Raw genomic sequence first — 10,000 nt, 5'->3', positions numbered from 1 at the left:
TTTCAACACTAACAATCTTGGCCGCATGAAGTAGGACATCCGGGTACTTCTAACCATCCTAAATCTGGCCACAAGAATCGGGACATCCTAAATCTTTTTTCTAACATACTATATAGTAGAAAGTATGCGATTCGGAACGCAACCTATGCATTTATAAAAGACCCAGAGACCCTTTCATCCACTGGACCTCATTGCTAACTGCAGTCTTGTATGTGGATGATTTTTTTGACAAATGGCTAAAAGTCACAGCACAATGAAATGTAACTTTATTTGAACAGGGACAATGTACAAACGGAACATTAACCTTGTTTAGAGCCAAAGGAGAGAGAGAGAGAGAGAGAGAGAGAGAGAGACAGAGAGAGAGAGAGAGAGAGAGAGAGACAGAGAGAGAGAGAGAGAGAGAGAGAGAGAGAGAGAGAGAGATGCATTGTACCAGGTGTGGGCAAGCTGCTATTATCCACCTGTAGTCCCACAAAAAAGCAGGGCTGCCCAGTATGGTTTAAACCTGCAGTGTGTAGAATTTTGGGTTTTATTTCCTAGCAGATTTTTTAGAAAGTAATTATAATATCCATAAGTACATTTAATTTAGTGCATGATAGCTGAAAAAAATTATTTGAATTATTTTTTTCCCCCTTTGTAAGGGTCTCATATATGTCCATATTTCTGCATATTTTGGACTAAGGCCTAGTGCCGCCATCTTGAAAGTGTCATAGTTGGAATGTCATCAGGTGCATTGTTTAGAATTTAGAATTGTTCTTGTCCTTGAAGGCCACTGTAGCTTCTGTTATTATTCAAAAGGGTTGGGGTTACCCAGGGAGCGTTGCATTCTAGAACTTTGTAGAACGTTCTTGATGATGTCATATTACACACTGCACCTTTAAGAGTGCAGAATTGTATGTTTTTTGCAGCATCTTGATCAAGCAAATATATTATAAAGAATGGGTTGGATGCTAGATTGTGTTGAAGTGTTTATTGTCTTTCACTATAAAGCTGTATCAGTCAATAGTGTCGAGACCTTTTCCAAGGGGCGTTCATGAACAGTCGGAAATTTGTTAGTCCTATAAATATTATGTTTTTTCAGCTTCAGTTAGCTATGGTACGTTGGTTTTCTGGAAAATGTTCTAAACAAATCATGCCCTGCGTTCCAATCCCCATACTTCCCTACTATTTAGTATGCCAGAAAAAGATTTAGGATGTCCCAATACATGCACGTCAATTGTAGTATGCTGAAAATAGATAAATGCCTCACTTACTCCAATAGCATTTTGGAGTATTCGTCTTTATTCTTGACATTTCTCGACATAATGAAGAAAAAAAACTTCCTTATCTGATGTTTTTTTTCTCTCCTGTCTGTGGCCCTAAAACTCTTCTGTACTTTAGTATGTAGTGTGGTAAAAAGACTAAAACTCTTCTGTACTTTAGTATGTAGAGTAGTAAACAGATTAAAACTCTTCTGTACTTTAGTATGTAGTGTAGTAAAAAGACTAAAACTCTTCTGTACTTTAGTATGTAGTGCAGTAAAAAGAACAATATGTGATTTGGAACGCAGGGATTCTTTTAAAACCCCTTTTTTTCCCTGCCCCCTGACTATATGTCTCTGGTTGTAGTCACGGAATCCATACTTGACCCCGACTTTTGACCTCAAAGGGGAAGGGAAAAGAGGGTAACAACACAAGCTAATGTGTCCTTTGGGAATATATACAGCTCTGGAAAAAACTAAGAGACCACTCCAAATGTTCAGTGTCTCTCGTTTTTACTATTTATAGGCATAATGTTTGAGTAGAATGAACATTTTGGCTTTATAATATAAACTACTGACAACATTTCTACCAAATTCCAATACAATTGTTTGTCATTAAGAGCATTTTTTTAATAAGTAATATAGAGATGAAGATTTAAGAAAAATCCAGACTGGTCTCTTTATTGTTTTACGGAGCTGTAGAATATCCCATAAACAAAAGAATTCCCAGTGTGTGTGTCCCAGGAGAAATAATACACACAAACACAAGTAGATCCAATAAATTCTTTCTTTTTTATCGATTTTCCAATAAAAAATACATTCATACAGAAACTATTTTACAAAACAATTTCAGAAATGAAAAAATCTTATTATGCCATAAAACAAACAAAAATAGAGCCTCATATTTCATCTCCTCAAAATCTCCACATTTTATCCAATGGAGATAATATTTTTTTCAAGCTGAAGATAGCAGGGAGTTGTAGTAGTAAGTAGCAGGTCTTTGAAAAAAAATTAAAAATAAAATTACATTGCAAAAAAATAAAATAAAATGTAATGTAATACTCAACAGGATGCAAAGTTATGACAATTCAAGTGTCCGGAACAATTAATTTCTGAAAGTTATTTTTTTTTTGTACAGCTCTGGAAAAAAACAAGAGACCACTCCAAATGTTCAGTGTCTCTCGTTTGACTATTTATAGGCATATGTTTGAGTAGAATGAACATTTTGGTTTTATACTATAAACTACTGACAACATTTCTACCAAATTCCAATACATGTTTTGTCATTAAGAGCATTTTTTTAATAAGTAATATAGAGATGAAGATTTAAGAACAATCCAGACTGGTCTCTTAATTTTTTTCCAGAGCTGTATATTTTGTTTTGTTGAGAGATGATAGGCCACAGGTGTATACTCAATTGATGCCTTTTTAAAACCTACATTTGAACTATCTTCCTCCAATCTGATCAAACACACGCAAACAAAAATATTACAGAGGCAAATCAAATCAAAGGAGAATTTCTACAATGATTATTTCTGCCTCTCGTCTTGAATTGGTTCATATTTTCAAACAACAACAACAACACTGCACAAGATGTTGTTTTTTGGTCCCATACCCCTTTCAAAATAAAAGCTTCCATACAAAATTCTCTTATGTTTACAATGTATAATTCTTTATTTCAGACCCAGGGGGATCCATATCAACACAAACAACATAAACAAATACACAAACACAGAGTAAAAAAAAAAATACACAGCCTTTCACAATATTCAGTGCCAAGCATACAGACATGATCGCCAATGGTTCCAATGGTCTGGAAGAAAATCTGACCGAACTGCATAGAGGGTTGGCCAAAACTGCAATTAAGTTATTTTCAGACTCAGATGCCCTCAATGTACACATCTTTGCACTTTTTTGACATTTCTCTCAGTCTATGGACTTATCTGTCAGATGTCTGTATGCTAGACACTGCACATTTTGGAAGGCTTTAGACTTGTTTTACTCTGCGTTTGTCTATTTGTTGATGTTGTTGATGTACTGATATGGATCCCCCTGGGTCTGAAATAAAGAATTATATATTATCTTTCATTTTTAACCAGTTTTCGAGTTTACAAACAAGGCTGCCTTTAAAAGTTGCCTATGATAAAACCAGCCATACCTTTTTTCAAGCAGACAAGTTATCGTATTCAACACTCCCATTTGTTGTGTCAATACATACAGCTCTGTAAAAAAAAAAATAAGAGACCACTCCAAATGTTCAGTGTGTCTCTCGTTTTACTATTTATAGGCATATGTTTGAGTAGAATGAACATTTTGGTTTTATAATATAAACTACTGACAACATTTCTACCAAATTCCAATTCCTTTTTTGTCAATAAGAGCATTTTTTCAATAAGTAATGTAGAGATGAAGATTTGAGAAAAATCCAGACTGGTCTCTTAATTTTTTCCGAAGCTGTATATCTAGTGAAACACTCTGTTACTCTGAAATGTATTGTAGAAATAGGGGAACCAATGTTGATTGGAGTTAGTTAATCAAAATAAAATAAAATAAAATAAAATAAAATAAAAAACATAAAATAAAAATCATAAAATAAAATAAAATAAAATAAAATAAAATAAAATAAAATAAAATAAAATAAAATAAAATAAAAATTATTTGCATCAACCCACATAGGAGTGTGTTGAAGTCGTGTACAGTAACTGAAGTAAAAAAAAAACCAAGACATGCATATAGTGAAAGTTGATACAGACATAAGATCTGGTCCTGGTCTCATCTCAGGCCACCTTGCTGCTTAGACACACACACACACACACACACACACACACACACACACACACACACACACACACACACACACACACACACACACACAATCACACACACACACAAACCTATAGACCCCTTAGCAAAGCCTAGCTTGACCGGTTATTGTAACGTTTAGTCAGACCACGGGTTGTTCTTTCTTCTCGCGGAGTATGTAACAGCCATATCTCTGTACCTTTATGACAGTGAGTTAGCATCCCATCTGAAGTGCATCCACAACACCGTAATACTACATAGTAGCAAAGTCCTCATTAAACTAAATTTTGCTTTTCCCCAAAGTTCTCCACAATTCTGCCTGATTTTGAAGAATAACGATTTAGTTGTTGATATGGTTATGATGATATATTACAACAAATAATGCACAGAATGGAGACGTCAGAATGGAAGTCATTATGAAGGCGATATATATACGGATAGATATTTTCTTCTTTTAATTATTGAGGAGTTTAGAGGGAGTCGGTCGCAAAGGGCTGTATGAATGCTATAGCCTTTATAAAGCAATTCAATGTACACACTATAGTGCATTTGAAACTCCCGTTTGCTGTGTGTGTGTGTATGTGTGTGTGTGTGAGTGAGTTTGTGTGTGGGACAGAGAGATATATTTAACAGGACAAGGCCACTTACATAAGGCATCAGTAAGGTCAACAGTGCATTCACAGATAGAAAAAAAAAATAAGAGAAAATTGAAGAAAAAAAGGAAAAAATATTCCGTGATAAAGACAAAAGTTGCCAAGCAATAGTGGTATCCCCAACGTATCAAGAAAATAAAAAAATAAAAATAAAATTAAAACTACATGACTGCCTTATGTGTTGTGTACAATACTATGATACTAACCCTGCGTTCCAAATCACATACTCTTTCTTTTTACTACACTACATACTAAAGTACAGAAGAGTTTTAGGGCCACAGGAGAGAAAAAAAAAATCAGATAAGGAAGATTTTTTTTCATAATGTCGAGAATAAAGACGAATACTCCAAAATGCTATTGGAGTTAGTGGGGGCATTTATGTATTTTCAGCATACTACAATTGACTTGCATGTATTGGGACATCCTAAATCTTTTTTTATTTTTATTTTTTTTTAGATAATTTTTTTTGGCATGTTTATGCTTTATTGATAGTGTAGAGACAGAGTTGAAATTTGGCAGAGAGGGGAGTGACATGCAGAGAACGACCGCGGGCTGGAATCGAACCCGGGTCCGCTGCTGGCCAAGGCCCATGGGGGGGACACCCTACCAACTGAGCTAAGGACGCCCCCTAAATCTTTTTCTGGCATACTAAATTGTAGGGAAGTATGGGGATTGGAACGCAGGGTAAGTTATTTTGAAGGTAGTAGCTGCTCTCGAATGGAATTTGGTTGTCCTATACTCAAACAGGTGAGCAACACATATCCCCCCCCAAAATCCCATGCAACTTCTGTAATAATGGCAATAAGTGTTTGTGTGTACAACTGTTGTTTTGTATTTTTTTTCTTTTTTTTTAGCTTACACAGTGGATAACAAAAAAAAAATGAGCGTTCTAGCGTGTATGTTTTTTTCGAGACAGGCGCTACATTATACATTGCACATTTAATAGCTGCACTAAACAAAACGACCACCCATTGGTTTGAATAGAGGGGGAGGAGCTGTAATTCCACCTCCATACAGACAGAGGGCGCTCTTGGGGGCAAAAATAATTTGCTCCACCCAAACAACCCCCCATTACTCAAACAGCACGGACATAACCCCAACTTTTTGTATCATTGTTGTTGCTTTGCATTAATTCTAAGTGAGACCACAAAAAATATCGAAAACATCGCCCCCTCCCTAGCAAAAAAAAAAAAAAAAAAAGACCTCTCCGCGTAACAATATCCCCCAAATTTTTGTGTCATTCACTCGCAAGTTCCACAAACGCAAACTCCACAAACGCAAGCTCCATCCTCTCCTATCCGTCCAAAGAAGCCACAGCCAGCGAGCTCAGGCATATATCCAGGCATTTCCAGTCGCACGCAGGCAGGCACTCAGTCGACCCCCCCACCCCTCCCACATCATGCGCACAGACAGGCAAACACACTGCCATTGGAGGGAAGTCCCCACGAAAAACCTCCAAGGAAAAAAAACAAAGCATTGAACACCATACTAAGAAGAGTCTCGTTTCCATCTTCAGAACCAGATTTTTCCCCGCCGAAATTTTTTCCAATCTTCTTCTGGACTCCCGCCAAAAAAAAAACAGTCAAGTCAGTCCGATCTCGCAAATCAAATCCTCTTCTTGTTAAAATGCCTTTTTTTCCAAGAGCCAAAAAAAATCTCCAGGTGTTTTTTTTCGGAGAGAGAGAGAGGCACTAACGTATGGTGCAAATAAAAGCTGTTGAGCAATTTGCTTTCTTCTTTTTTTTTCCACTGACTTGGAAGTTTGCCGGTAGTAGGTGGTGGGTGGTAGGTGCCCTCCCGTTAACTTTCACGGGACACACACACACACACACACACACCGGCCTCGCTGATTTTCCCCCGTTACACACACACATGTCGGGGACCATCAAGCGGAATCTTCTTCTTCTTCTTCTTCTTCTTCTTCTTCCCCTCCGAGCGTCTCATCACCGCGGCGGCCATCTTAGATGTGCCTCTTCATGTGCAGTGCGAGGTGGTCAGAGCGAGAGAAACACCTGAAGGAGGGACAGAGAGAGTAAGTAAGTAAGTAAAGTTTATTTATATAGCGCCTCTCGCAGACCAGGGTCACAAAGCGCTTCACATTAAAAAACACAATAAAATACAATAAAACGACACATATACAGAGTCTGTTACAAGAAGAATTTCCTAAGCACGTACAATATAATACTATACAATATAATACAGAGTACACAGACATGGATCTAGAGAGAAAGAAAGAGTTTTAGATAAAGATTTAGGTCTTGTGCACATGTACCTTCACCAGCTATACTTTATTAGGTACAGCGGTTCATGTTTCTTGTTAACCCATATAACTCATCAGCCAATCACATGGAAGCAACTCAATGCATTTAGCACAGACATATGAATCCACTTTGGTTTGAGCATTTACCATTTCCAGCATAGTTTTTCCCATCCGCCCAATTTGCACGCTGACAATGTTGTTCTATGGTGTTTAAAGCAACACATTATCGCCACCTAATGGCCTGGCATGATTACGTCAGTGTTTTGCTTTAAAGGGGCACTGTGTAACATTTTAAGTAATTTATTAGCTAAAATCCATATCCTCATTCATAAATATGTCCTCATTGGTGTGAAATCACCTCTGCCAATAATCTGAATGATCCTCCTGAGCGAAGAATTACAAATATTAATATTACATTTTGTACATTGAGCGGGCAAGTCTTATGGAGGAATCCATGTTGGTTGGAATGTCATCAGGTGCATTGTTTAAAATTTAGAATTGTTCTTGTCCTTGAAGGCCACTGTAGCTTCTGTTATTATTCAAAAGGGTTGGGGTTGCCCAGGGAGCATTGCATTCTAGAACTTTGTAGAACTTTCTTGATGATGTCATATTACACACTGCACCTTTAATGATTATTTTTTTTTTTGTAATACACACTGACTGACCAAAACATTTTAAATAACAAAAACACAAAGTTCGACTTGAACAATCTACATTCAAATCATGGACTTTTCAGTAAGCAGCCCCTGAGGTCTACCATGTCACGTTTCATCTACCGTGAAACAGTCGGTGCGTTTAGATGCAGACTCATAATCGGGTAAATAAACTAAAAAAAAAATAAAAGGTAAAAAAAAAACAGGACTTGTAAAATGCATGTAAACACCTTTATCTGATCTACTTCGCACACACATCTGCACATTAACGGACAAGAGAAGTCGGATAAGAACTCCTAGATAAGTCGTTCATAGTCAGCATTCTATATCTGCATATATACTCAGCCACTTGCTTACATACTGTAGGGCTTTTAGTATGAGTAGGATGCTAGTAGGGCTTTTTGTATGAGTAGGACATTAGTAGGGCTTTTAGTATGAGTAGGACGTTAGTAGGGCTTTAAGTATGAGAAGGATGTTAGTAGGGCTTTTAGTATGAGTAGGACGTTAGTAGGGCTTTTAGTATGAGTAGAATGCTAGTAGGGCTTTTAGTATGAGTAGAATGTTAGTAGGGCTTTTTGTATGAGAAGGATGTTAGTAGGGCTTTTAGTATGAGTAGAACGTTAGTAGGGCTTTTAGTATGAGTAGGACGTTAGTAGGGCTTTTAGTATGAGTAGGACGTTAGTAGGGCTTTTAGTATGAGTAGGAGGTTAGTAGGGCTTTTAGTATGAGTATGACATTAGTAGGGCTTTTAGTATGAGTAGGAGGTTAGTAGGGCTTTAAGTATGAGTAGGATGTTAGTAGAGCTTTTAGTATGAGTAGGACGTTAGTAGAGCTTTTACAGTAGTATGAGTAGGACGTTAGTAGAGCTTTTAGTATGAGTAGGAGGTTAGTAGGGCTTTAAGTATGAGTAGGATGTTAGTAGGGCTTTTAGTATGAGTAGGAGGTAAGTAGGGCTTTTACAGTAGTATGAGTATGACATTAGTAGGGCTTTTAGTATGAGTAGGACGTTATTATGGCGTTTAGTATGAGTAGGACGTTAGTATGGCTTTTAGTAAGAGTAGGACGTTAGTAGGGCTTTTAGTATGAGTAGGACGTTAGTAGGGTTTTTAGTATGAGTAGGACGTTAGTAGGGCTTTTATAGTAGTACGAGTATGACATTAGTAGGGCTTTTAGTATGAGTAGGACGTTAGTAGGGCTTTTAGTGTGAGTAGGACGTTAGTAGGGCTTTTAGTATGAGTAGGAGGTAAGTAGGGCTTTTACAGTAGTACGAGTATGACATTAGTAGGGCTTTTAGTATGAGTAGGACGTTAGTAGGGCTTTTAGTGTGAGTAGGACGTTAGTAGGGCTTTTAGTATGAGTAGGACGTTAGTAGGGCTTTTAGTATGAGTAGGAGGTAAGTAGGATTTTTAGTATGAGTAGGATGTTAGTAGGGCTTTAAGTATGAGAAGGATGTTAGTAGGGCTTTTAGTATGAGTAGAACGTTAGTAGAGCTTTTAGTATGAGTAGGACGTTAGTAGGGCTTTTAGTATGAGTAGGACATTAGTAGGGCTTTTAGTATGAGTAGGAGGTTAGTAGGGCTTTTAGTATGAGTAGGACGTTAGTAGGGCTTTTAGTATGAGCAGGACGTTAGTAGGGCTTTTAGTACGAGCAGGACATTAGTAGGGCTTTTAGTATGAGTAGGACGTTAGTAGGGCTTTTAGTATGAGTAGGATGTTAGTAGAGCTTTTAGTATGAGTAGGACGTTAGTAGGGCTTTTACAGTAGTACGAGTATGACATTAGTAGGGCTTTTAGTATGAGTAGGACGTTAGTAGGGCTTTTAGTATGAGTAGGATGTTAGTAGGGCTTTAAGTATGAGAAGGATGTTAGTAGGGCTTTTAGTATGAGTAGGACGTTAGTAGGGCTTTTAGTATGAGTAGGACGTTAGTAGGGCTTTTAGTATGAGTAGGACGTTAGTAGGGCTTTTAGTATGAGTAGGACGTTAGTAGGGCTTTTAGTATGAGTAGGACGTTAGTAGGGCTTTTAGTATGAGTAGGATGTTAGTAGGGCTTTTAGTATGAGTAGGACGTTAGTAGGGCTTTTAGTATGAGTAGGACGTTAGTAGGGCTTTTAGTATGAGTAGGATGTTAGTAGAGCTTTTAGTATGAGTAGGACGTTAGTAGGGCTTTAGTATGAGTATGACATTAGTAGGGCTTTTAGTATGAGAAGGACGTTAGTAGGGCTTTTAGTATGAGTAGGACGTTAGTAGGGCTTTTACAGTAGTATGAGTATGACATTAGTAGGGCTTTTAGTATGAGCAGGACGTTAGTAGGGCTTTTAGTATGAGTAGGGCTTTTAGTATGAGTAGGACATTAGTAGGGCTTTTAGTATGAGTAGGACGTTAGTAGGGCTTTT

The 10,000-nt window shown here is 37.4% G+C and overlaps 1 long non-coding RNA gene across 1 annotated transcript in view; it reads right to left on the bottom strand.

Annotated features, from left to right (window-relative positions):
• Positions 1-3,425: 3,425 nt before the first annotated feature.
• LOC307254979 overlaps positions 3,426-10,000 on the bottom strand; it is a 7,090-nt gene continuing 515 nt past the window's right edge. Inside the window, exon 2 of the long non-coding RNA XR_013845008.1 lies at positions 3,426-6,707. This is a non-coding gene — a long non-coding RNA (uncharacterized lncRNA). The remainder of the gene's footprint in view (positions 6,708-10,000) is intronic.

The sequence above is a fragment of the Ammodytes marinus genome (assembly GCF_949987685.1).
Source record: "Ammodytes marinus genome assembly, chromosome: 9".
Taxonomy (NCBI): domain Eukaryota; kingdom Metazoa; phylum Chordata; class Actinopteri; order Uranoscopiformes; family Ammodytidae; genus Ammodytes; species Ammodytes marinus.
Note: the sequence above shows the minus strand (reverse complement) of the source record. Positions and strands in the feature narration are given on the sequence as shown.